Consider the following 27847-nt stretch of genomic DNA (forward strand, 5'->3'; position numbering starts at 1 on the left):
TTTGACAGCAGAGTATCACTATACAATATGACAGTAGATAGAGGCTTTATTCTCTTCACCATTAATATTCACTAAATGCTGTTCTTTCGATAGGTGCTGGAACTAGGGGTGCTGCCCCACCTCTTGGCTTGAAGTGATTTCCATCATATCCAGAGTTTATAATTTAGTTCAGTGATTCTCAGCACTCACCACTATACAAATTGTATCAGCACCCTTGGTTCCTTCTTGCTTAGTTAGTGAGCCTTCCATCCATCAAATGACACAACTTCATTCTATCACAGTGCTTTGAAAGTTGCTGCATAAATTTTCCCCATGCTGTCTTTTCCTGATTTCGACAGAAATCATCTTGTCCTTCATTGGGTACATTTGTGTGTGTGTCTATCTGTTTTGACAGTGTCCTTCACAGAAGTCCCACAGTGCTTAACAATTCAGCACAATTAAAAGCAACATCAAATAAAAATCCTTTCAGATGGGATTTAAAAGCTAAAACTGTCTGAATACAAAAAGGAAGGAAGGTGAGAAATAAACACTGATACTTCGGTTCCAAACATCTGTTGTGTTTAAGGCAAGCTAATAAACTGGCACCCATTTGCACAGGCAGCCTATTTGTGTAATATGATCTTCCCTGTGTACCAGGATGTACTATGTGCCATGTTCAGAAGCTGATTACCTGCATTATGTACTAGCAGAAGCATTTGCATGGGTTTTACAATGAGTCCCAGTCATAGTGCAGCATTGTGGTAGAACAGTCTAGAGGTAACAGACTTGGAGGATTGTAGTGAGGTGTGCCTCTGAAATAGAGAAGGAGCACAGTCATTTTACCAGCCATAGCTATAAAAAAGAGTGGGATTTTATGTGGCCATCTGGAGGAATAGGGGTAGCTAGTGATGGAAGGATTTCAGTACTTCAGGGAATACCGGAGACTTGCAGACTCCACTGCATGGAGTTCTGCCTGGCAGCCATTTTCCCTAGCTGCACAACTCCTGAGGTGCACTGAAGCAGAGCTCTCCTTGGGCAGATCTGAGCACTGCCATAGGAGGAGGGAGTGTGTGGCTAGTTTTGGAGGATGGGGGCAGCCAATGGCAGATGGGTCCACAAGATACAGGGTGAGGCAGTGCTTAATTTGTAATGAATATGGTGTTGGGGCTCTAGTAATTTTTTTACATTCCTAACTGATGTAGCAAGGCCAGAGGTGCCGGAGCTAGGAACTGCTAAGTCTAGAGGTGCCAGGCGTCAGCCCTGGCAAGCTCTGGCACAAATTAAGCACTGGGCTGAGGCTTGAAAGAGGGAGGCAGCTGTGATGTTATGCTCTTATGCCTCATTCCCGTTAATTGCTTCATAATTCCCCCTTTGTAGAATAATTAGCTTTGCTGCAAAATTTGGGTGTGGTGGCTGCTACTGATAGTAGGCGGGACCTGAAATAAAGAGAAGAGGAAGGCAAAGATCAATCCATATACTAGGCCTCTCAACAACTTTGGCAATGTTTCAGGAGCAGAGTCCCCAATGAAGGGAGAAAAGGAAGAATTGCTAGAGGTACATACATGAATATTGAAATTAAACCATTCTTCTCCATTTCTGAGGAAATCAGTGCCTGCCGTTTTCTGCGCCTTTCCATGGAGAACTCTAGTTAGGTTTGGTGATGACAGAACAACATGTTCTCACCCAGCACCTAGAAACATCAAATTACATTTACAGAAATAAAATAATCAAGGCTGAGGCCTCATGTTTGTGTCAAATGCAGAATGCCACAGTTCCTCGTGCTCAGAATTACAATGGCCCACTAAAATCATGATAGCTGAGAGAGGTGCATCCACTACAGCAATCTACCTGTATTCGATAACTCAACAATAAGCCAAATCCTGAGGTCACTACTTAGTCCCCTTAGAGGTAAAATTCCCATTAACTTCAATAACTACACTCTTCATGAGCTGGACCAATAATATTGTACACTTACTTAGGGCATGTCAGAACTGCCCCATAGATCGGCCTATGTGGCTGTGAATAGCAGTGCATACCAAAGTGCTGCGCTGTAACTCCCCTGTGAGGGCACTGCGGACGTGAACTAAAAGGTTCCTAGTTCGCATTAATATAGGACTACATTCAGGGCAGGATTTTCCATTAGGCACAGTAGGCATTCTAGGGGTGCCGAACTTGAGATGCCCAAGTTTGAAACGTTGGCCTGTAGTTTTGCCCCTGGGACGGATGGTGGCTTTCGCCGGGGAGACACGTCAGCTAGAACATCCCTTCATCCTGTGGAGAGGTGGGCTAGGGACGGGCAGTGCTGCTTTGAGGGGCTGCTGCAGGGAGGAATGGGGTCAATCCTGGGCATGTGGGGCAGAAACAGAAGAGAGTTTAATTTTTTATGGAAAACACGAAGGTCAGCTGTAGGTGGGCAGGGGGAGAGAGCGCTGAAGATGCTGTGCTTAGGGGCACATAAGGTCTAAATCCGGCCCTGACTACATTAATGAGAACAAGGAACCTTTTAGTTTGTACCACTGTGTCCTCACTGGGGAGTTACAGAGCAGAACTTTAGCGCACTCTGCTATTCACACCTCCATAGCCCAAATTGTGAGGCAGTGGAGACATAGCCTTATTGCTTTCAATTCATCGCTCGCCCAAGGTAGCTAAGCATTGATATCCCTATGTTACAGATGGAGAATCTCAGGCATGGAGGAGGAAATCCTGGTCCCATTTAAGTCAATAAGAGATTTGCCATTAACTTCACTAGGGGCTAGGATTTCACCCAGAGACAGTAAACGACTTGTACAAGCTCACACAGTGAATCGGTGGCAGAGTTGCGAATCAAACTGAGCCCTCCTAACTTCCAGCAACCTGACCAGCTTTTCTATAACTGAAGAAATCTACCCTGCCTCTGTAAGGAAGCCTACTTATTAAAGTCACCAATGTTATTGTTACCCCTGTTGGCCTGAGAGGACAGTCAAAAATTCAGGAACTAGTAGATCGTTCCAGTTGGAAATAGAAATTGATGGAGTCTGGTATTTTCTTTGATGCGGTTTTGTTTATTTACAAAAAATGCACAAAGCCCTGTGTCTCTGAACACAGAGGGAATCAAATAGCAGGAGACAGCTTCTTTTGCTCATAGCACCAAGAGCACTCTTCAGCTGGCACCGTAACCTGAAAACCTCTTTCCAGGTTTCTTCCAGGGTCAGCCATTATGCTTTCAACTACTCCTTCATGTTGTCTGTCTCTCTCTTAGGCCATGGCTACATTTGCAGATGTAGAGCGCTTTGGGTTAAACCAGCCTTTGGAGAGCGCACCAGGGAAAGCGCTCCAGTCTGTCCACACTGACAGCTGTAAGCGCACTGGCGTGGCCACATTCGTGGTACTTGAAGCGGCATTTGGAGTGGTGCATTATCGGGAGCTATCCCACAGAGCATCTCTTCCCATTCTTGCGCTGTGGCTTGTGGGAAGCGGGTGTGGGGTGCAGGGCATTCTGGATCCTGTCCCAACGCCCCATGATGCATTGCTTTGCATCCCAGCAATCTTTGTGTTTCCATCCACATTTGGCACCATCTTTCAATGGTTTTTGTGCAGAGTGCGCTTTGTCTTCCCTTTCGGTCTGTGGGAATGGAGCCCGAACTGCTGCGGAACATGCTGACGAGTCTCGCCACACGTCTCATTTGGCAGTCAAGTTACTGGTTAAGATCCAAAGTGATAGTGAGGAGTCCAATGATGATATCAAGTCGTGTAACGCATACGACACGAAATTGCTTGTCTCATTCACGGAAATGCTCAGCACCATGGAACGCCGCTTTTGGGCTTGGGAAACAAGCACTGAGTGGTGGGATCACATCGTCCTGCAAGTCTGGGATGATGAACAGTGGCTGCAGAACTTTCGGATGAGAAAAGCCACTTTCATGGGAACTATGTGCAGAGCTCACCCCCACCCTGCAGTGCAAGGACACAAGATTGAGAGCTGCCCGGCCGGTGGAGAAGTGGGTGGCTATTGCAGTCTGGAAGCTGGCAACTCCAGACAGCTACTGATCGGTCGCTAACCAGTTTGGAGTGGGAAAGTCAACAGTTGGAATTGTGTTGATGCAAGTTTTCAGGACTATTAATCGCATCCTGCTCAGGAGAACTGTGACTCTGGGTAACATGCATGACATTGTGGCTGGCTTTGAACAAATGGGTTTCCCTAACTGAGGAGGGGTGATAGATGGGATGCATATTCCTATTCTGGCACCAGCCCACCTAGCCTCCGAATACGTTAACCGAAAGGGGTATTTCTCCATGGTTCTCCAGGCACTTGTGGATCACTGTGATCATTTCATTGACATTAACGCAGGCTGGCCTGGAAGGGTTCATGATGCACGAATCTTTTGGAACATGTCCTGTTCAAGAAGCTGCAAGACAGGACTTTTTTCCCAGACCAGAGGATCACCGTAGGGGAAGTCAAAATCAGGGACGGCTCTAGGTATTTTGCCGCCCCAAGCACTGCAGGCAGGCTGCCCTCGGTGGCTTGCCTGCGGGAGGTCCCCGGTCCCACAGATTCGGCGGCATGCCTGCGGGAGGTCCACCGAAGCCGCGGGAACAGCGGACCCTCCACAGGCATGCCACCGAAGGCAACCTGCCTGCCGCCCTCGCGGCGACCAGCAGAGCGCCCCCCCACAGCTTGCCGCCCCAAGCATGCGCTTGGCGTGCTGGTGCCTGGAGCCGCCCCTGGTCGAAATGCCCATTGTGATCCTTGGAGACCCCGCTTACCCTTTAATGCCATGGCTCATGACACCCTACACAGGGAGCCTGGACAGCAGCCAGGAACGGTTCAACTACAGGCTGAGCCAGTGCTGAAAGACTGTGGAGTGTGCTTTTGGCCATTTACAAGGCTGTTGGTGCTCTCTTTGTGGGAAGCTGGACTTGGCCGAAGACAGCATCCCCGCGGTTATATCTGCGTGCTGTACCCTCCATAATATTTGTGAAGGGAAGGATGAAAGCTTCACTCAGGCATGGGCTACAGAGGTTCAACACCTGGAGGCTGAATTTGCACAGCCAGAGAGCAGGGCTATTAGAGGGGCCCAGCGTGGGGCTGCAAGGCTTAGGGATGCCTTGAGGGAGCAATTTGAGGCTGAAAGCCACCAGTAACGTCTGGTGCCCTGCACGGGAGTGAAGTGCAGTGGCTGTGTTTGGTACACTGTCTTGCAGTGCTTGTTGCTTTCCTGGACTAAAGGTTTATTTTGCTTTATGCACTAATAAAGTATGTTTTCAAAATAAAAAACTCCATTTATTGAAAAGAAAATTCATTCATTAAAAAAAAAGAAAGTAACACAGAAATACCAAAAGGGCAAAGGGGTGGGGCCCGGTTCACTCATAGGCTTGAGTATGTCCTTATTTCATACTCTTGAATCCTGTCTGGAGTGCTGTGCACTGAGTGCTGCACTTCAGGATGGCTATAAGGCACGTTGAGGGCGGTTGAGTGCAATGGATAAGGGTTGTAGATTTCGTGGGTGGATGGTGAAGCTACGGGTGTAGGAGGCAGCTGCGGGTGATAAGAACCCGGATGTTGGGGAAAGTGGGTTGGAAGGGACATGGGGGCACAAGGGGAAGAGTTTTGGGACAAGGCCTGCTGGGGTGGGGGGGGGGGGCAAGCGCAGTAGTGTTCTGCCTGCATGGTGACAAGCATGTGGATAAAGTCCGCTTGGCGCTCCATTATGCTAATTAGCCATTTTCCGTGGTTTGCCACCAGTGCATTGCATTTTCCTGGAGGATCCTCCTTTCGCTCTCCCTCCACTTCTGTGCCTTTCGATTCTCGTTTACAGACTGCTGTATGACTTCATGCAACATGTCTTCTTTGCTTTTATGCGGCCTCTTCCGGAGTCTTCTCAGTCTGTTGGCCAGTGATAAGAATGACGGCTGAGATCTCAAGGTTCCACCTAGACAGGCAAAATGCAACACTTAACAGAGGCAGCATTGTACACACCAGACAGAGTAATGATTCCCCCATACTTAAGGAGGGCAATCACAAAAACCATAATTTGCCTGTCCCAACATGAGCACACATAACCCAGGGGAGCCCCAGAAATGGTGAGTAAGCACAGGGTCTATGGGGACTGATTATTTCATGGCTGTACTGTCCTCTGGGTTTCTGTGCCTTGGCGAGAGCCAACAGCTGCAGGGGCCACCTACACCGAACACTGTCCCAACATTCTCCACAGCATTTCGTCCTAAAGGATATCTCAATGCTGGGAGGGTGACCAGGGAAGCAAGAGAGGGTCTCTCCTACAATGCGGCTTCCGCCCTGGCCCATATGCAGCTTGCCTGTGTGCAGCAATGGTCCCCCCCGCCCCTCAAGGCACAGTGGCACAGACACGTTAGCCTGACTGGGACAAGAACCACGCTGGCTCTCCCAATAAACCTGCGCAGGCACATTGCCCACGTTCTGGCTGAGACTTTTGAAGAGATCACCGATGCTGATTACCGCAATGTGATAGACCACATCAATGTGCTATTCCGCATCTAGGCATGCATGCAGCTCTTACCCTCTTCTCCCAAAGAACCCGTACCTAAAAACTTGCTTCCCGAAAAGAAAGCTGCTTCTGAGGAGCCTCCTCTGTTGTTTGTCCTTCCCCAAGCACTGGACACCATGACTGGCTGCCTTCCTCCTGGCTTGAGAAGAGCTCCTGGCTGCATGCATCTAGGGATTCTGGGGTGTCTCCCCCCACCTCAGCACCATCGCTCGTGCTTTCCTGCTCCTCCTTCTCCTCCCACCCCCCCTTGCTGTGCTGGGCTCGGAAGTGTCCATGGTGGTCGTTGCAGTGGAGGTGGGATCACCCCCAAGTATCGCATCAGGCTCTTTGTAGAATTTGCAGGCCATGGGGGCAGCACTGGGGCAGCCATTTGCCTGGTGGGCTTTGCGGTAGGCATTCCGCAGCTCCTTCGCTTTAACCCGACACTGCACCGCATCCCAGTCATGGCCCCTGTCCATCATGGCCCTTGATATGTGCCTGAAGGTATCATTATTCCAACAGCTGGAGCACAGCTGGGAGTGCACAGCTTCCTCCCCCGAAACACTGATGAGATCCAGCACTTCACCATTGCTCCATACTGGGGATTGCCTGGTGCATGGAGGCATGGCCACCTGGAAACATGCACTGAGAGCACTCCACGCCTGGCTGAGAAAACAGGAAGGGGATTTTCAAAATTCCCAGGGAATGTAAAGGGCGGGTCTGATGCTTGGTCACCTGAGGACAGGGCAGCAGAGTTCAAAAATGATGACCAGAGTGGCTAGGACAGGCATTGTGGGACACTTCCGGAGGCCAATCAGAGCCAATCAAAGCGCATTAGGTGTCCACACTGGCACCGCAGCGCTCCAGCGAGAGCGCAACAAACATTATTCCTCTCGAGGAGGTGGAGGACCAGGAGCACTCCAGCCGCAGAGTCAGAGCGCTCTACATGCCTTGCCAGTATGGCCGGGGAGTGAGGTAGAGTGCTCTTGGTGGCTTTATTGCGCTATAACGCACAAGTATAGCCAAGGCCTTAGTTCTTGTCTGACCTCAGAATCTGTGTGTTCTCTCTATCCTCTCCCTCCCCCCAATAAACCCCGCCCCCCATCCCTATACAAAACAATACTGAACCAAAAGCTCCTGGGCAGGTTCACATACCTTTTCTCTTAGGCAGGTCTTCTGCTTATAGTTATGTTAATTGAAGAGTGGCTTCACACCTACCAATCTCAATGAGGTTTTAACTTGACTATAACAAGGTTTTACCCAGCTCATAACATTAACATGGAATCTGAGATCTAGGAAAAGCTGAAGTACTAGAATTTAAAGAAATCTAGTGTAGAAAATATACCATTCAACTGTAAATACATACTGTCAAGGAATGTGGGGGGACACAAGGCCCTGCACCCCCGGCTTCCTGCGATTCACCATGACTCTCAGCCAACCAGTAAAGCAGAAGGTTTATTTAGATGACATGAACACAGTCCAAGACAGGTCTTGCAGGCACAGACAACAGGATCCTCCCCAATTAGGTCCATCTTGGGGTTCCAGGAGCACCACAGCCCCATTGGGGGGTCAGAGCCCTGTCTGGGCTTCCCTCCATTCCCCAGCCAGCTCCTGAAACTCTCTCACTCCCCAGCATCTCCTCTCCCCCCCCCCATCTTTGTTCAGCTTCCTGGGCAGAGGTGTCACCTGGCCTCTAACCCCTTCCTGGGTTCTCACCTTACATGCTCAGGTATCTTCCTTCAAGGCCAGTCTCCCATTCCCCAATGCAGACCGTCCTCCCAGGCCAACACTCCCCACCCAGCATTCAAAGACCACATTAAGAACAGTCCCAGTTCGTCACACACACATACAATTATTTCTTGTTACAATTATAAGATAAAATGTGGCAGAAAATTCTGCAAATACAAATTATGTCAAAGAACCAGCAGTAACTTGTTACAGCCAATCTGCCACAAGTTTTTGGAAATGTCATAAATCATCAGCGTGAATTACTCAGAGTTTTTACATATGAATGCTAATGCAGCTACAGTATAACTCACTACTGAGAATGTATTCTGATTTGTTCTGTTTATTGGCTGGCCTTTTAAACACTGAAACATATCAACAGGCTACATACACCTGTCTATAGTACCCATTCATTTTGTTTCTGAGCTAAAGGGCTAGTCAAACAAATGTATCTTTTCATGTTTGAAAAAAAGTCACTAATACTGTGTGTATCAAAAGTATCAAACTGAGATCTAATCGCTCTTTACTCTGAGATGGTCTAGATAATACTCACTCTTGCCATGAGTGCAGGGCACTGGACTAGATGACCTCTCAGGGTCCATTCCAGTCATACGATTATCTGATTCTAGGATTATGAAAGTCAGCATATCTGATCTAGTAACTTCAGCTGGGCTACATGATCAAAATACTTGCCTGTTTGGAGCCCAGAGAAATGTAATGCATTTATGCATTCCAATCAGCTAAAAGTCTGCAAGGATTAGTTAGTTAGTAAGTAAGTAAACTACATTAATTACAAGGCTGGAATAAATGTGGTACCCATCCCGGATTAGATGGGTGAGAGAAATGATTTACTTCATTATTATAATCTTATCTAGTTGTCCATGCCAGATAGGAAAGGGGTTTAACCATCAGATGAAACATTTTTCATTGCAAAAAGAGCTGAAATAAAAACATCAGTCTTCCCAGTGCACCAATCTGTGATCCCTAAAGAAAGGTTCTAAGGGAGGTGAGAACCACTGTGGTCTTCTGCAGAACCTCTGTGCCTTAAGAAATGCCAACTGTGAAATGACCAGCTCAAGAGGGAGCGATGTTAGATTGGCTACACTTACAAATTTGCAGCGCTGCAGCAGGGTGTGAAAACACACCCTCTGCAGCGCTGCAAAGCGCGCCTAAGCGCCAGTGCCCAAAGCGCCAGCCCCAGCGCTGCGCTGCTCTGCGCTGCAGTCCCCAGGGAGAGAGGGGAGGAGAGGAGCAGGAGGAGCAGCTTCTTCCAGCGCTGCTGGCGCTGACTACACTTGCTTCGCTGCTGCTGCCACGGCTTTGAAATGCAAGTTAATAAAAGCCTTTGTCTACATTTAAAATGCTACAGCAGCATAATTGCACCGGTATAGTGCTTCAATATAGACACTCACTACAGCGACAGGAGGGCTTCTTCCCTTGCTGTAGTTAATGCACCTCCCCAAGAGGCAGTAGCTAGGTTGACAGAAGAATTCATCTCAGGGGTGTGGCTTTTTCACACCCTGAAGAGACGTAGCTAAGCCAATGTAAATTTTCAGTGTTAACCAGCCCTTAGTTCCTTGCACCTTAGTCTGACTGCATTTGGACACACTTGTTAAACTGCTATGTTTTACTTCAGCATGTACAAGCAGTAAGAGATTCAACTTGACCCTGCTTATGGAAAAATGTATTTTACAGTGTATATTTTTGAAATTGTATTTAAAAATGCACCATTATTTTATTTTAACCCAGGACATTTTACACTTTGTATAAAAATATGTGACATAGATTGGTCCCAAGGAGAAAAGCCCAAACTGATGAGGGCTGCCTTCTAAGGGCTTGGCATTAGAAATGTCTTCAGAGCACACATTAGCTTTAGGCCTGAGGAGGAACAGTTGTAGCAAAAGGAGCACATCAGATTTCTCCCTTATAAAACAAGTCTTGCTCTTTTAATTGAATCACGTTTATTTTCCTAGATGGGTCAACGTTTTATCTCAATTTGCTATATTTAGCCTTTCTAGGGCAGAGATAGATAAAATATAAAACCTTCTCATTGTCACAGGTTTAGTGCAAAACTAGAATGAGTGTACATCACCTTGATAAGCAGCTTTTTCTAGTTGAAGAAATCTGTGTTTGCAAATTAATATAATTTATGTGAAGGTATGAAAGAGTGAAGCCTGGGTTATTAACCATTGAACGGTGACTCCTGTTATTGCCAGTACAGCACAGAACATTTATAAACTGCATTCGCAAATTCCAGCTTAAGCCATATATATATAATATTGTAAGTTCCATTTCCTCCTGAAAGCGGCTTTGGTCTCCTATTCATTTGGCTCACACTATTAAAAATTCATCAGGTACAATTTAAATTAATATTTAATTTCCTCTTGCTTCCCTTAGGCATTTCTTTTTCTCAGTAATCACAGTGAGAACCAGTGTGTAACACTTGCCTATCAACCCCAGTTGTCCACATAATGCAGTGGAACCTGGATGAGTAAAGTCATAGCTGCTGCATATGTTAGCCTTTACTAAATAGAAAGGAACCTATGAGCATATTATAATTCCCCTGTAGAAGTTATAAGGCATATTGCTGAGAGATTTGAGATGATGACAACCTCTATTCATCTCTCAGAGGGTAGGTACAAACTGCCCTTGCACTAGTGAAGGCCTGTGCAGTTCAAAAGGAATTTGCCACTGGGGATAGGAGGCAGTGTTTCCAGTGCTCGTTCCCACTGGAGGTTCCTGTGGAGAAGAGGAACTTTGAGCGGCAACTGGGATTCCATGGGAGGCTGCCCAGGAAATATGGTCAGTCAATTTAAGCATCATTGCCACCCCAACTGCCTCGGGCTGTACTGGCTGACTATCGCCCCATCATGCAGAAGGGATTGCAGGTACCTCTCCTGCAAACCCCCTCCAGGCAGACATTCCCACCCTGGGTTATACGAGTAGAAACCAGTTTAATCTGGATTGGGGGTGAATCAAGCCCAGCCTCATCAGAATATATCACAGGACAGTGGTTTCCTGCTGTTAGGTGATGTCAAGGCAAAACTGACTTGCTCATTTTTCAAGCCATGAGATTTGATGGCTGTCAATCATCACCTTTTTCACCAGTACTAAACCACACCAGGAGCACTTTGCCGGTACAATACACGGCTAGTCCTCTACCATTAAAGGGCCCAGCTCAGCTTCACTGGTTTAGTGAATAACTCTTATTGTTGTTTAATCTGGTGTCTAGGTTTATATTGTTATGGCAAAATGTGCTAATGGCTCAAGCTTTGGGGGGCACTGATGTCACCTCTGCAGGGTCCTAGAGCCACAACTCTTATCCAAGCCCTAATCATTATGTGCTTTGTCTATTGTAATCTCCGGCCATGGCTACACTTGCAGATGTGCAGCACTGGGAGTTACAGCTGTGTTCGTACAGCTGTGTAGGGAAAGCGCTGGTGTGTGGCCACACTGACAGCTACCAGCGCTGCAGTGTGGCCACATTTGCAGCATTTGCAGCACTGTTGGGAGTGGTGCATTATGGGCAGCTATCCCAGCATTCAAGTGGCTGCAACGTGCTTTTCAAAAGAGGGGGGTGGGGTGGAGTGTGACAGGGAGCGGAGGAAAGAGAGAGAGTGGATTTTTGGAGCTGACACTGTGTGTCAGCTCCCTGCCTTGCAAAGCCTGCCTTGCAAATTCTGTGTCAGCTCCCTGCCTTGCAAAATCTGAACATTTCCTCGACCCCTCATTCACTCTTAAATGCAAATAGCCTGCAGACCAGATAAGCAGCTGCTCCGACGGACTCCCTTTCTCCCCCTCACCCCCCCCCCCGCCATACTGTTTCTCTCCTCAAGCAAACACTAGCTGTAGACATTCATCCCCCTGCCTGCCTCATTCACAGCAAACAGGAGCTGTGTTTGTTTTTTAGATAAGCAGCTCCCGAAACCCCGAGTTCACAACAAAACAAAGAGAGGCATCATAACAAAACTAAGAGAGTAATTTAGTTAAAAGCATTATGGGAAAATTCCGGAGGTCAGTTACAGCGTAGTAAGATTAATCACTGTTTACACTTGCACTCCAGCGCTGCATCACCAGCGCTGCAATAGTTATACCCGAGGCAGAGCAGGAGTACAGCCAGCGCCGCAGCCAGGGAGATGCAGTGCTGTATGTGCCTTGCAAGTGTGGACGGTGACTAAGTTGCAGCGCTGTAAAGCCTCCACCAGCGCTGCAGCTCTCCAGTGTAGCCAAGCCCTCCTTCTCTCTGGCCTTCATACCTGCCACCTCGCCCCTCTCAAATCCATTCGAAGTGGCTTGTCATTCTGATATCATCCCCCCTCCCTTTAAGTCTTCCAGTGGTTCCCCCTCTGCCAGTGCAGCAAACACAAATTTCTTGTCCTTCATTTCAAATCCCTCTGTCATTTATTAAATCAGAACCATCCTTGAGTTTCACAAGTGCACAAAGTGTTCAAAACCATTAAATAGCTTTCTGGCCCTTTTGTATCTAGACATTTACAAATGGCTGGAAATGTTTTTAAATTTGGCACAATATTTAATTGTGGTTGAGACACTGTTTGCTGAATACTCCTCTTCATTGCCTAATTATAAGACCTGGCTTTAAAACAAGAATTTAGTTTCATAAAAAATGTTGAGGTTTTGACATTTGTTTTCATTTCGCATTGGTTCAAGCTGACAACAGGACTAGTGTCTATTCTGGAGCTGGTCAATCTTTCTTGTTTTGATCAGAAATTCTCCAGGAAGATTTCCCAGGTCCAGGATGGAAAGTTTAATCAAAACCGATACATTGCCACAAAACAGTTTTTGTTTTGACAAATCGGCATTTTGCAACAAAAAACAGCGTCCAGAAATTGCCAGCCACTCTATCTGTAAACATCTGTAAATATGGGTTTTAAATCTAAGTGCATTAGCAGAAATGCAATTAAAGTGGATTCAAATAATGACACTTGGGTGCATTTTAACCTGATAAGAAGCACAATCACATTATTCCCAACCTCGAATGGTTCCATTAGCTGCCTTTTCATTTCAGGGTTCAGTTCCAAATTGGTTGCATCACTTATAACCCTGCATCATAGACGTGCTGTAGCCTACCTAGTAACCTGGCTTTTTCTTTACTGTCTTCACTGCTAGCACCAACCCCCTTCGCTATCCTTTCACATTCTGGCCACCACTGACCTAAGAGACATCTTGCATCTTTTCAGCACTCCATTTATTTTAAAATCTAATATGAAGACTTCTGTCTTGCTCACCTCTTAATTCCAGCCTATTACATTTTATTTTAACTTTATATGGTTCAACTGTATAAAACATTTGGGGATACAGCCTCCACAAAAAGTTGTATTGCTGTGTTTAAAAAGAAAAACTCTCCTCAAGGATGTTATGATATTATGTTTGTATGTAAGTTACCCAGCATTTTTGAAATGGCTCTTTTTTTTAACTGCAAAAGGTCCCCTGTCCTGTATCCAGCATACATCAAGAGTGATCAGTTTTGCGCAAGCACAAGTAGGTAAGATTAGTATTCTCTGATTAACTTGTTTCAAAGAATCCCCTACCTCAAAATATGAGTTCATGATTCAAGCTCCCATTAAAATTTCCTAGTGCTACTATGGGAGTAGAATCAGGTCCTTACATAGTAAGGAAGGTGTTTATAAGGATGTAGTGTAATTTAGCTCCTTGACTCCAAGTGATGTATGTTTCACTATGTTTAATGTAAATGCTCAAATACACTCATGTTCAGTAGCATTATTCTGGGCCAACGAGCACCAAAGAATTAAGCTTATCATTTAATTTTAATACTCTGAACTGCCCTATCTTGTTACCAATAAATGTAATTACAGACAAATCAGCTATGAACGTAAAGGCAATCATTCACTGGTTCAGTGGGAGGAGAGGCTACAGATAAGATCATTTTTCTCCTATCTATCTTTTTAACAGCCATGAAAACAAGCCTCTGAAATTAGTTGGATGAATTTTGGCACTTTATTGAGTTGGATCATAATTTCATGGTTAATTATTCTCTATCTAAATCCTCCCTGGTTACAGCTACCATGAGCTTTATTATTTTAGTAACAGTCCTAGTTATCAAAAATCTCAGTTTCTGTTTACCAGTGCAGGGAGACACACGTTATGGATGATGTCACTTCCAGCCTTCTTGTCTTTGGACTGTATAACATTAGGGTTTCAGTTATGAAGACAAGATGATAGATAAGATCACATATTTGTTCTAGCTGTAATGTGGCAGTTTAGCAGCTCTACTATGTGAACAAATGAACTTTTGTTTGTCTTTAAGGGTCGATTGACTTAAAATTAAATTTTGAGAAAGGAGTTCAAAGTAGCTTCTGGTACTACACACATCTGTGAGTCACACTGTCACTTTCACATTTTCCTGTTCTTCAAAACATGATTTTTTTTCTCCCCTATTGAAAGTATGAGACCCACACAAACAGGGGAAATGACTGCCTGCACACAAAGTGCAGTGAAATGTACACAATAAACAAGCTGAAAAAAGTGTGGGTTTTTCTCTTGAATGTCTTTCAGTTCAAGTAATCTTAGATGTTACAATAGATTTTAAAAAGTCAGCTAGCAGTTTGATTTTTTTTTTAAGCGGCCAGTGTCCCTTTAAAGAACGTGCCCAGAAAACTTACACTTTAATAAAAATAATAATGAATGTACTTCCAAGTGCACTTCATATGAGAGCAGATAACATTTGCTTCCACCTGAGAATCATTTAGCTTTAGTTTAAGTTCAAACTCAGTGGGGTTTTTAAATAATCTTCAAAGTCGCATCATTCTCCCTCTGTTTATTCTAAAGTATTTTTCTTGGTATTATTGTTTCACTGTGGCACTTTAAGTACATCTCCATTCAAAGCCATTCATACTGAGTTATGGGGGCCTGATTTCAACCAGGGAGTACTTGCTCAGGGACAGCTGCTACTGCCTGCAGGATTTTTCTCTCAATGAGGACCACAGGATCAGGATATAGGTCTACACAGCCAAGCATTCTCCTTTGTTTTCAGGTAGTCCCATCACAGTGGGCATCAAGCAACACCAGGAACACCAATCACTGTAAGGAAACGTATTGATTTACTAATATGAGAGTGCTAAGCAAATACAATGGTGTTCCTGGGAGGAACTGTTACTCTGAGCATGATCAATGAGAGCCAGATGTTTTCAGAAGCCTGGACTGATTCAGGCTGAGCTGTGTCCACTAGCTGTGCCTTGTCACCAGCTCACAAACCTCCTGAGTGCTTCCTAAACCTTAAAGCAGCCTCGCCTTTTAAAATCACAATGACCTTGGTGTTGGGATGTAGGGCTTTTATAACAATCCTACATGCCTTCAAAGTGCAAAGGGACACTGAAAATGAACGAGAGTTTATTGCTTTGATGAACTTACATAATGTTGCATTGTTTGGATTAAAAACATTGCAGGGAAAATACTTGTTACCCAAAAACTGGAATTACAAAAATTAATAAATTAATGGAAGGTTTCTGTTTGCCAAAGAATTATAAAAAGCTTCTTAAAAAAAATCAAAACCAAAACTTGCATGTTGGGCCAAATTTCTAATAGTATCTTCAGGAGGGCTGTCCAGATCTTTTGGTGCTCTGTATAAATGACCCCACTGTCATGAGACACCTTACCCCAGTTGTGACCTAGTGGAGAAGCCTTGCTGAGCCAGACACTGGTGTGGACATTTGAAGGGTTTCAATGTCCCAGCTGGAAGTGTCCCCTGAAACTGAGAGTAACTCAAGGACTCCTTACTCTTCAGGCCTATACCTGAGGTAATCAAGTAAGCTTTATAACTGAGGCTTGAGCCTTTCAGGGCTCCTGGAAATAGAAAGGGTTTCTTACTAGGAGCCAGATCAGGGAGCTCTGGAAAGCTACGTCTCTTGTTTATAATATTGTTGTGTTCCATGTTTAAAGGCTGTTAAGCTGCATGAAGGCGAATGCAGCCAGAGAATATTAGTTTGCTTCTGTTGCGCCAGAAAACTTGTAAATCAAACTAAAACTGAGGTGCCTTCTTGTTGCCTATTCTGGGACTCCTGCTGAGTTCCACTCAGCTGCATGGACCCTGGCTCTGCCACAGTCCATCTACCTGAGAATTATTTTTCCACCTGTTATATTTGCCCTACTCTGAGATCTGTTTCCCTCTTGTTTTGTGTACTAACCATGGCTGCACCATTATCAACAGCCAGCCCGGTATATAAGGCACAAAGAATAAAACTTGTGACTTTTGGGTACAAGAACACACAGCCCTCTACCTTGTGCAGCTGAAGAAAGCGCTCTACTAACTAAGCTAACAGAGGGAACTGAAAAACTATTGAGTAAGCCTAATTCAGTAGAGGGCAAAGAAATACACACAACTCCAGTCATTCTGGTGTGTCCTCTGAACATTAATGACAGATGGGTGTACCCTTTGAAGGGATATCAGTACACCCTTTCATTCTGTATACTGCCTCATTCACCCACTCCCGAACTGTAGTATTCCAATAACATTCTCTGAGATAACAGACTATCAATACCTGATCATTCTGAATTAATGCAGCAAAATCATTACATTTGTATTGCATAGGAAGTGATAAAGCTGTAGGATTAAGTAGGCCAATATCTAGGTTTAGTTATCAGAGGTGAATGTAACCCAATTTAACTCTGATGAAATTAGGCCATTTGCCCTCATTTTAATGCAGTTTGCATTATCTGAAGAATATGGATAAGAAACGAAAGGACACTTGAGAGCAACTGGCAGGCAGCATGATGACTGTGCTAGATGAGTTACAAAGTTTGCTCTCAAATAGAAAGTAGATTTATAAAGCCAGAGATAAGATGAAGTGGGCGTGTAAACATGAACTGCCTCCCTACACTTATTTTCTACCACAGAGCCTTTGGGAAATAAGTCGTGTGGACTTAACTCGCTCTGTGAACCTGCCTGGATTGTTTCACTGAAGTAAAGGCTGCACCCATATTTATTTTATTTATTTATTGGATGCCGCTATTTCTGTCACACAATAGTGTGATAAATAGAGACATTGCTACTGCCACCTATTGGTGGAAAAGTAAAATTGAACAAAAGGTGTAATGAAGCAACTTTAGGAATTGCTAGTGCCGCCTATGAATGAGACTAAAGAATTGCAAATAGCTCTTCTTAATCTGCATTAGACATAAGGAGGATGTAGTGGAGGAAACAATTATAAGTTCATGTTGTACTGCTCATGTTAACTATTTCAACTTCAGAGGTTTGTGAAGATGATTTTATATGGGACTTTTAAAATATATATGGCACTGGGACCAATATAATAACATTAAAATTGGTCATCACAGATACCATGCTAGGTTTAACCTAGCTATGTTAAGACAAATTGTAAAAGCTGCCCTCTAAGATTGTGTCTGCAGCTTTGAGACTGAAATCCCTGAATGATGCAAAATCATAGAATGCAGCAATCTAACCAGTCACTCCCTAGTTCAGTTAGCTGTTTATCTCAGTAGGTAGCTGCTTACTCCTCTACAAGAAAAGAGCCCCCCTCCAAAGCTCTGGGTACCCTTGATAATCTTTTAAAATATATTAATAATAGACTCATTAATAGCTGTAAGATGAACTAGCCCAGCAGCATAACGATTATATGTAAATATTCAATTAACACCCCCCCAGTTGAATCCCCGCCAGAATCCAGGACCAGCGTTTCCAGCCCTACTCCTCACCCTTCTCCTTACAACCATAAGAGAAAAGATGGGCCTTACTGTCCATCTTGAAGCTAACAGACTTGAATTGTTAAGAATTGAGGCCTCAGTCCTCTATAGTGACTGACATAGGCCATGCTGTGCTTATGTGGCGCCTCACTGAAAAGTCAGTGGAGGTGTAAGTGGGTGAAAAAGCCATAGAGTTGCCAGGTGTCCAGTTTTCGACCAGAACACCCAATTGAAAAGGGACTCTGATGACTCCAATCAGCATTGCTGACCGGGCCATTAAAAGTCCAGTCGGTGGTGCAGCAAGGCTAAGGCAGACTCCCTACCTGGCTCTGTGCGGCTCCCTGGAAGCAGCCGGCTGTTCCTCCTGCTCCTAGGTGGAGTTGCGGCCACTGGGACTCCGTGTGCTGCCCCCTCCACCCAGCACCAGCTCTGCAGCTTACATTGGCCGGGAACCACACCCAAAGGGAGTTGTGCGGGAAGTACCTATGGATGGGGGGCAGTGTGTAGAGCTGCCTGTCTGCGCCTCCGCCCAAGAGCAGGAAGGACAGCTGGCCACTTCCCGGGAGCCACCTGAGGTAAGCGCCACCTGGAGCATGCACCACAACCCCCTCCCCCAGCTTGGAACCCACTCCTGCACTCCAAACCCCTCAGCCCCAGGCTGGAGCTCCCTCCTGCACCCTGTACTCCTCATCTCTGGCCCCACCCTGAAGTCTGAACCCCCAGCCAGAGCCCAAACCCCCTCCTGCACACCATCTCCCCTGCCCCAGCCCTGAGCCCCCTCCTAAACCCCAAACCCCTCATCCCCAGCCCCACCGCAGAGCCTGCACCTCCAGCCAGAGCCCGAACCCCCTTCTGCATACCATCTCCCCCGCCCCAGCCCTGAGCCCCCTCCTAAACCCCAAACCCCTCATCCCCAGCCCCACCGCAGAGCCGGCACCGCCAGCCAGCTCCTAAACCCCAAACCCCTCATCCCCAGCCCCACCGCAGAGCCTGCACCTCCAGCCAGAGCCCGAACCCCCTTCTGCATACCATCTCCCCAGCCCCAGCATGGTGTAAATGAGCTAGTGAATGAGGGAGGGAGGAAGGGAGGATGGAGTATGTGGGAGGTAGGGCCTTGGAGAAGGGGTGGGGCCTCAGAGAAGGGGCAGGGGTGGGGCCTCAGAGAAGGGGCAGGGGTGGGGCAAGCATGTTCGGTTTTCTACTATTAGAAAGTTGGCAACCTTAACAAGCCATCCAAATGATCACAATGCATGACTAGAACACAAAGGAGGAAGCATTCTCCATATGCCCCATTAGACATCTATGTCCTATTATCTGTACTCACAAGTGATCAGTCTCCTAACATCACATATGTAAATTAATCAGGGACTAAAAATTAAGACTTGGTTGAAGAGCCTTTTTGAGTAGTTTGGATGAATGCAGCAAAACCTCTCCCGCTCCCTATTGACTATCTAATCCTTAGGGATTTCCCACTCCTTTCTCTTTGACTGTGATTGACCTTGTTCAGAAGTATAAGAGCTGGGCCTGTGCAGCAAGGAACACACACTGCAATCAGATATGGGCAGGCCACCAGTTCTCCACAGGTATTGCATATAATAGTAGCCACTCTCACGTGGGTAGTGCTCTTCTGCACCCTCTACCTCATGAAAGTGGCTTTACAGAAACAGCTTCGCCTCATATCTTAGGGTTTGAGTGCTATGGCTACTGGCTTTGTGTGAAAGCAGCATAGGATTGGAAACACCATGTTAACCAGGCTCTTTTTAGTCACTGAAGGCTAGTGGGCAAATGGCAGCATGGGGAATTACTGGGAGGAATTTCTGTTCTCTGTCAGCACAGAGCAGATGTGCGCTAGTATTCGCACGTGGCTGAGATGATGTCATGCTACTATCCTTAAATAGACATTATTGTCTCAGAGCATTGTCCTGGCAGTGCTTCGCATACAGAGATGCACAAGGGAAACAAGTCAGTGTGCTTGGCATTTCAGATCCTTGACAATCGTCAAGACTTTTCTCAAGAAGAAAAACATGAGAAGCCTGAAATGTAAATATTAAACCCAGACAGTATAATCAACTCAAATCCTGGGCTGTTCTCAGTCTGCTGGCGGCGCTGTTGCTGTCATCACCCATGGAAGAGTGGGCCTGAGTATGTGGTTCTAAAACAAACTCCTTCCCGCTTTCCCTCATGTCAAAAATACCTGGAAGGATGACCACATATCTAAGCAGCTTTTGACCTTTTGCAAGTACAGCAGGAATGAATAAAGCCCAGCAGGATTCTCTAAGGCAAGCCCACCAAAGGACCTTGAAGAGTCAAGATAATCTTCAATTCCTGCACTGCTCCGTCTCCATGATTATTTAAGGCCTGGAGACAGCTGTTTAGGGACAGAAAGATAAGGCTGGAAGGTGCAGCAAGAAGAGCAGGAACCACTATGCAGCAGAGTGGAAAAGGAGGGAGGAAATACAGCAAGGAAGCAAATAATCCAGCATGTGAAGATGATATCAAGATGGAGAATCTTCAGGAAGTAGCTGAGTTAAAGAATTACTGAGCCTCCTCAGACAACCCTTATGTTAAATGTGTTAGTTAAGTAGCCTATCATGGAGGTTTTACCTGAAATCATTCGGCAATTAATAAATTAACATTTATGTGATGATGCAATATCAAATTTTTCATATCTAATGTTAAGGCTGAAGATGGCAGGGAAAAAAATCTATAGAATGCTCCTGGTTTGTGGCAGAAATGTGTCTTTCTGCAACCCGATTTTTGGATAAACATGGTAAGGAAATGGATGTTCCACCCATTGTCTCTGTCTTTTAGCACTTGCAGTTTTAACTCTTTACCTTCTTGCTTATCTTCCTTTTCTCCACTCAGCTCTGGCATACCTCTTCCTAATCACACACTTTGTCCTTGTCCACACTACAGAAGATGCATTGTAACTGAGGTCTTAAATCTGCTTTAACTTAACCCAGCTTTAAGAGCTCAGTGAGTACGGGGCATAGAATAGAGAAATGAATTTAGAAATTCATTCCATTTTCTTTTAACTTTATTTTTCCCATCTGCAAAACAGGCAAAAAAGACAATGATATGGAGCCTGATCCAAAGTCCCTTGAAGTGAAGGTTCCTACTTCACAGGAATGCTCCGAGGTTCATTTAACTAATCCTTGTAAAATATCTGAGTTCTCAGCTAAAAGCTGCTATCCCCAATTATGGTACTTACTTTTTCTTATGATTTGTCACTTCTAGGAGGCCACCATCCTAAAGATGAGGGTCCACTATGTCAATGTTCTCCTAAGTAGCTGAGGGGGTCTTTCTTTTTGCATGGTGGTAGAGCTGGTAATGGCACACTGTTTGAAAACAAAAATATCATTAGTATGCTGTGAAGAAAACATTCACTCCTGTGCTGTTTAACAATTACTTTTCATTGTCAGACTAGAGGAGCAAAGAAGCTGTTCTCTAAGAATCTGACTAAGGAACCCTTATGAAAAAGTTCTAGAGCATTAAGTGGGGAACCCTCCGTAAAACTCTCATTTGCCATGGTGCCTACAAAAATCCTGACATTGGCCAAGTTGCTATCTACAGAGACTGCTGTGCTGCCAATCATGCTGATCACCAATATTGTTTTCCTGGTCACCTCCCTCAGTCTGTATCCATCTCTTGCCTTATGTAAGCTCCTTGGGCAGGCACTGTCTTGTTGTGCTGTGTTTGTTCAAAGCTTTGCATAGTAGGGTCCTGGCCTATGACTAGGGCTCCTAGGTGCTATAATAGCACAAATAATAATACAGTAATAATAAAATCGGTGGCATTATTTAGAAATGTGATAGGGCTTTGTAGAAATTAATTTAAAAAAATATAAAGAAAGAATGATATCCCTGCTACACAATTCTAAAGAAAGCTTATCATTACCACTGGTCAAGGGGGTGGGGGAATCATGTTTTCTAAATTTCCATTTTGAAGTTTTCAAAAAGAAAACATTTCAAAAACTTGCAGCTTTTAAAAAAACAGAAGAATTACATTTTCCTATGTGTCAGCTCCCTTTCTTCTGCTCTTTTTCCATTTCCTCCCTTTTTCCATTTTGCCACTGGACATGATGGGGATAAAGGGGAAAAAAGTGAAAGGGGAGGCAAAAGGGAGAAAATAAAACCTAAAAATGAAGATGAAAGTGAAACTGACTATAAACAAAAGGGAAGTTGTTTTCATTTTCCAGACTGATAGAAATAAAAGAAAGAAACCAAAATCATAAGTGATATGAAAAATGGATTTTAAAAATCCTCTCCCTAATAAACTACCGTATTTATAGCCATACACAAAAATGTGTACGTTTTCAATACAACATCCAGTGCTAGGTCCTCAGCTGGGGCAAACTGTCTTAGCTCAGTCAAGCTAGGCCAGTTTGTGCTGGATGAAGAACTGGCCTCTATTTTTTAAGCTGACAGTGTCCCTTTAAATCCGGTGTAGAGGTGTACAGATAAAGGTGTGTCTATTATTGATTTGACTCTATTTAGTTTCATTTTTAGAACATAGTTCTGTCATTTTTTCTTTAAAAATTAATGGTATGATGTGATTGTCAGGTCAAATAAAAAAGAAAACCTGTGTCAATTTAAATGTGTTGTGTGCTTTTTGTTTTTTTATTCTGCCAATATTCAGTTTCACTCTTTTTCTTCCAAACAAAGTTTAAGGCAGGGGTAGGCAACCTATGACACATGTGCCAAAGGCGGCACGCGAGCTGATTTTCAGTGGCACTTACACTGCCTGGGTCCTGGCCACTAGTCTGGGGGGCTCTGCATTTTATTTAATTTTAAATGAAGCTTCTTAAACATTTAAAAAAACCTTATTTACTTTACATACAACAATAGTTTAGTTATATATTATAGACTTAGAGAAAGAGACCTTCTAAAAACGTTAAAATGTATTACTGGCACACGAAGCCTTAAATTAGAGTGAATGAATGAAGACTCAGCACACCAAGATACTGTAATGGTACGGGGCTTACACTAGACAACAAATACAGATAAACATGTATTATCGAAGAGCCTCATAATTTAACTACAGAATTTAACTCAGTTAATTATTCCCTATGAGTAAGAAATATGAGAGAAGCAGCTCATCATTTTGCATGTTAGATGTGAATGAGCTACTCAGCTTTTCAGGAATCTAGCTCAAGAAGAAGATAAGAATGATAAAACTGTTACATGTTCAATGTGCTGAGAAACAGGTTGAGAGAACCCAGCAGTAATTTTAATAATTTGATAAAACTAATTTTGGGAAATTAAAACTGGTGAGCATGGTCACTAAGAGGCAGTATTAGAAACCATAAGTATAAAAGAAGGCAGGAACATTCTAAACGAGGCCCTGGATCATAGGAGCTATTATTCTTGGAAGGCTTTTTGAGTGACTCACTGAGCTCTGGTGACCTTCTCTAGGTGTTCCTCCTTTTGTCCTTGAGGTCCTTTCACATCACTGGGTTGCATTTCTGGAGTACTTCTAAATTATTTCTCTGACTACAGCAGATAGAAATAGCCTCTATTTACCCAGATGGGAAAGTATTTGGGTTCCTCATTCACAGGCCATTGACTCATGCCTTGTAGCAGAAACCTTTTCTGGCATCCAAAGATGTGTTAATTAAAATTAACCAGCAAATATATATTTCCCGTGTGCACAAAATTGGCTATAAGCATCAACTTTTCTCAATCCATATGTTATCAAACAAACTCTGCAGATATGTTTGCACATATTCAGCATTTCCTTGGGCTTTATGTATTAGCAGCTTCTTTACCCAGGATCTATCTATTTTTGCTCATGAAAAGAGTCCTTGTCAAATATACATTACATGTCTGTATACTAATGCAAGAAGTATGGGAAACAAACTGGAAGAGTTAGAAATACTAGTGAATAATCACAACTATGACATAGTTGGCATCACAGAGACTTGGTGGGATAATACATATGACTGGAATATTGGTATAGAAGAGTTTAGCTTGGTCAGGAAGGACAGACAGGGAAAAATTGAGGAGGGATTGCATTGTACATCAAATATGTACACACTTGGACTGATGTTGAGAAGGAAATAGAAAACCAACTTGTTGAAAGTCTCTGGGTAAAGATAAAAGGGGTAAAAAACAGAAGGGTGAGGTCCTGGTAGGGGTCTACTATAGACCATCTAACCAGAAAGAAGAGGTGGATGAACCCTTTTTTAAACAACTGACAAAATTATCCAAAGAACAGGACTTGGTGGTGATGGGGGATTTCAACTACGCAGGCAACTGTTGGGAAAATAATTCAGCGGGGCACAGATTATCCAACCTGTTCTTGGAATGCATCAGAGTCAAAAAAAAAATTATTTCAGAAGGTGGAGAAAGCAACAAGGACAGAGGCTGTTCTAGATTTGATTTTGACAAATAGGGAGGAACTGGTTGAGAATTTGAAAGTGAAAGGCTACTTGAGTGAACATGATCATGAAATGATGGGGTTCATCATTCTAAGGAATGGTAGGAGGGAAAACAGCAGAATAAAGATAATGGATTTCAAGAAGGCAGTCTTTAGCAAACTTAATGAGTTGGTAGGTAAGATCCCATGGGAAGCAAATCTAAGGGAAAAAACAGTTCAAGAGAGTTGGCAGTTTTTCAAAGAGACATTATTAAGGGTAAAAGAGCAAACTATCTCACTGTGTCAGAAAGATAGGAAGTATGGCAAGAGACCACCCAGACTTAACCAGGAGATCTACAATAATCTGAAACTCAACAAAAAAAAGTACTACAAAAAGTGGCAACCAGATCAAATTATGAAAGATGAATATTAAAAAAAACAACACAAGCATGTAGGGACAGAATTAGAAAGGCCAAGGCACAAAATGAGATTAAATCAGCTGGAGACATAAAGAGTAATAAGCAAACATACTACAAATACATTAGAAGCAAGAGGAAGACCAAGGACAGCACAGGCCCATTACTTAATGAGAAAGGAAAGACAATAACAGAAAAAGTGGAATTGGTGAAAGTACGAAATGCCTTTTTTTTTTTTTCAGTTTTCACCAAAAAGATTAGTAGCAATCGGACAGCCAACACAGTGAATCCCAGTGAAAATGAAGTAGAATGAGAGGCTAAAATAGGGAAAGAACACGTTAAAAATTACTTGGACAAGTTAGATGGTCTTCAAGTCAGCAGGACCTGATGAAGTACATCATAGAATACTCAAGGAGCTGACTGAGGAAATCTCTGACCTATTAGCGATTATCTTCGAAAAGTCATGGCAGACGGGAGAGATTCCAGAGGACTGGAAGAGGGCAAATACAGTGCCTAGCTATAACAAGGGGAATAAGGACAACCAGGGGAACTACAGACCAGTTAGCTTAAATTCAGTACCGAGAAAGATAATGGAGCAAATTTTCAAACAATCAGTTTGCAAACACCTAGAAGAAGATAAGGTGATAACCAACAGTCAACAAGGACATGTTAAGAACAAATCATGCCAAACCAAACGAATAGCTTTCTTTGACAAGGTAAGAAGCCTTGTGGATAGGGAGGGAGTTGTAGATGTGGTATATCTTGACTTTAGTAAGGCTTTTGATACAGTCTCTCATGACATTCTCATAAACAAACTAGGGAAACATGGATGGAGATACTATAAGATGGGTGCAGAGCTGGTTGGAAACCCATCCCCAGAGAATAGTTATCAGTGGTTCATGGTCAAGCTGGAAAGGCATGTCAAGTGGGATCACGCAAGGATCAGTCCTGGGTCTGGTTCTGTTCAGTATATTCATAAATGATTTAGATAATGGCATAGAGAAGACACTTATAAAATATATAATTGGCAGATGACACCAAGTTGGGAGGGGTTGCAAGTACTTTGGAGGATAGGATTAAGATTAAAAATGATCTGGACAAGCTGGAGAAATGGTCTGAAGTAAACAGGAAGAAATTAAATAAGGACAAATGCAAAGTATTCCATTTAGGAAGGAACAATCAATTGCACACATACAAAGTGGGAAATGACTATCTAGGAAGGAGTACTGTGGAAAGGGATCTGGGATCACAAGCTAAATATGAGTCAACAGTGTAACAGTTTTGCAAAAAAAGGAACATCATTCTGGGATGTCTCAGCAGGAATGTTGTAAGCAAGACACATGAAGTAATTTTTCCACTCTACTCTGCACTGATAAGGCCTCAGCTGGAGTATTGTGTCCAGTTCTGGGTGCCACATTTCAGGAAAGATGTGGACAAATTGAAGAAAATCCAGAGGAGAGCAACAAAAATTATTAAAGGTCTAGAAAACATGGGCTATGAGGAAAGAGTGAAAAAATTGGTTTTGTTTAGTCTGGAGAAGAGAAGACTGAGGGGGGACATGAGAACAGTTTTCAAATACATCAGTGAGAGAGGGTTTCAGGTTGGGGGAGGGAAGTTACCAGGGGGAAGGTGAAAAACAGTTCTCCTTAACCTCTGAGGATAGGACAAGAAACAATGGGTTTAAACTGCAGTTTGGACATTAGGAAAAATTTCCTGTCAGGGTAGTTAAACACTGGAACAAATTGACTAGGGAAGTTGTGAAATCTCTGTCATTGGAGGTGTCTCTCTCCCAAATGTTGGGTTGACATACCCGAAGAGCTATATGGGAGAGGGCCATGATAGATCTTGGAGATCTTCATCCCTCAGAGTGGGAAGCTGTGACAGACAGTCTTTCACTGTAAATTTGTGCTCCTAGTGGAGGTGGTAAGCTGTGACAGGCCTTCTTCAGAAATCTCCATCCTTCTAGGAGAAGTGGGTCCATGAGATGTCACTTATCCCAGGTTCTTTGCTCTTGGAAGTGGCGGGAGGCAATTGAGTCCTGGAAAGCCAGGACCGTAGAAAACTCTTCTCCTGGAAGTTCAGAAAACAGAATGTTTGTTTCCTGTAGGGAAACAAAAGTAAAATAATTCACTCTTAGCCCTGGTCTACACTAAGCTCGGGGGTCGAACTAGGGTACGCGAATTCAGCTACGTGAATAACGTAGCTGAATTCGAACTACCCTAGTTCGACTTACTTACCGTCCAGACGCCGCGGAAGCGAACTCCGTGGCTCCAAGGTCGACTCCGGCAACTCCTCCTGCCGCGGTGGAGTACCGGAGTTCGAACTAGCGCTTCCGGGGTTCGAACTATCGCGTCTAGATCAGACGCGATAGTTCGAACTCCGAGCAGTCGAATTCGCCGCGTCGACCGTCCCGGTAAGTGTAAACGTACTCTCAGATAGTGTAGGGATCAATCCTTTTCTGTGTACCTTGAAAATATTAGAAAACAAGATATTCTTTTGTGTTCTCATCGAGAAGATCAAAGGATCCTAAATGCTGTCTTCCTCATGACATTAAAAAAATACATTGAAAAGTCACAGAACAATTAGACATCCCATTAACGAACTATTGCAAACATTCCACATCCATCAAGAGCTAGGATTTGATTATCATCCTGATTTTTTCATGACATTGAGGTTAATATATTTGAAACAATTATACCGCCCCCACACCAAGCTTCTTGAGATTCAAAATACTGTGCATGTCATACATCTGCACGCACTTGTTCCTTTGCAAGATCTGAAAAGCATGAGCAACAGTATTGTTATGAGTCAGTTTGCTCCCAGAACTTGCATCCATTGCAGTACAGAGGTAATAGCTATGCTAATTCAGTCCCATGAGCTTTTGATTTCAGCCACTAATATGAGTAGTTCAAATTATGCCAGCTGCACTGTATTACGTTTTAGGCAATTAATTATTCTTATTGTGGGTTTCAGTTGTTGGGTGATGCTTAACCAGAATGGCACTCACCCACACAAATTTCCTTTGACAGTTTCATTTGTGTCCCTAGATTCATAACTCTGGTCCCTCTCCATTTTTGAAAGCTGTTAAACTGGCTGTCATTATTAATCAGGAATCAGAATACAAATTGGTTTTGATAGCTTCAGATTTACAACATTGTAATTCACTTGTTTCCAAAGTGAAGAACATGTACAGGGGGAATGCACTTACCC

General features: G+C 44.0%; 1 long non-coding RNA gene across 2 annotated transcripts; it reads right to left on the bottom strand.

Moving 5' to 3' along the window:
• Positions 1–1541: 1541 nt before the first annotated feature.
• LOC120399453 lies at positions 1542–26621 on the bottom strand. 2 transcript variants are annotated; one of them, XR_005595173.1, is made up of 3 exons: positions 26448–26621; positions 21076–21202; positions 1542–1669 (listed from the first exon to the last, which is right to left on the bottom strand). It is a non-coding gene; the product is annotated as an uncharacterized LOC120399453 (long non-coding RNA). The 2 variants fall into 2 exon arrangements; XR_005595174.1 differs by lacking the exon at positions 1542–1669 and adding an exon at positions 5311–5888.
• Between the last annotated feature and the right edge of the window lie 1226 nt (positions 26622–27847).

The sequence above is a fragment of the Mauremys reevesii genome, linkage group 2 (genome assembly GCF_016161935.1).
Source record: "Mauremys reevesii isolate NIE-2019 linkage group 2, ASM1616193v1, whole genome shotgun sequence".
Lineage (NCBI taxonomy): Eukaryota > Metazoa > Chordata > Testudines > Geoemydidae > Mauremys > Mauremys reevesii.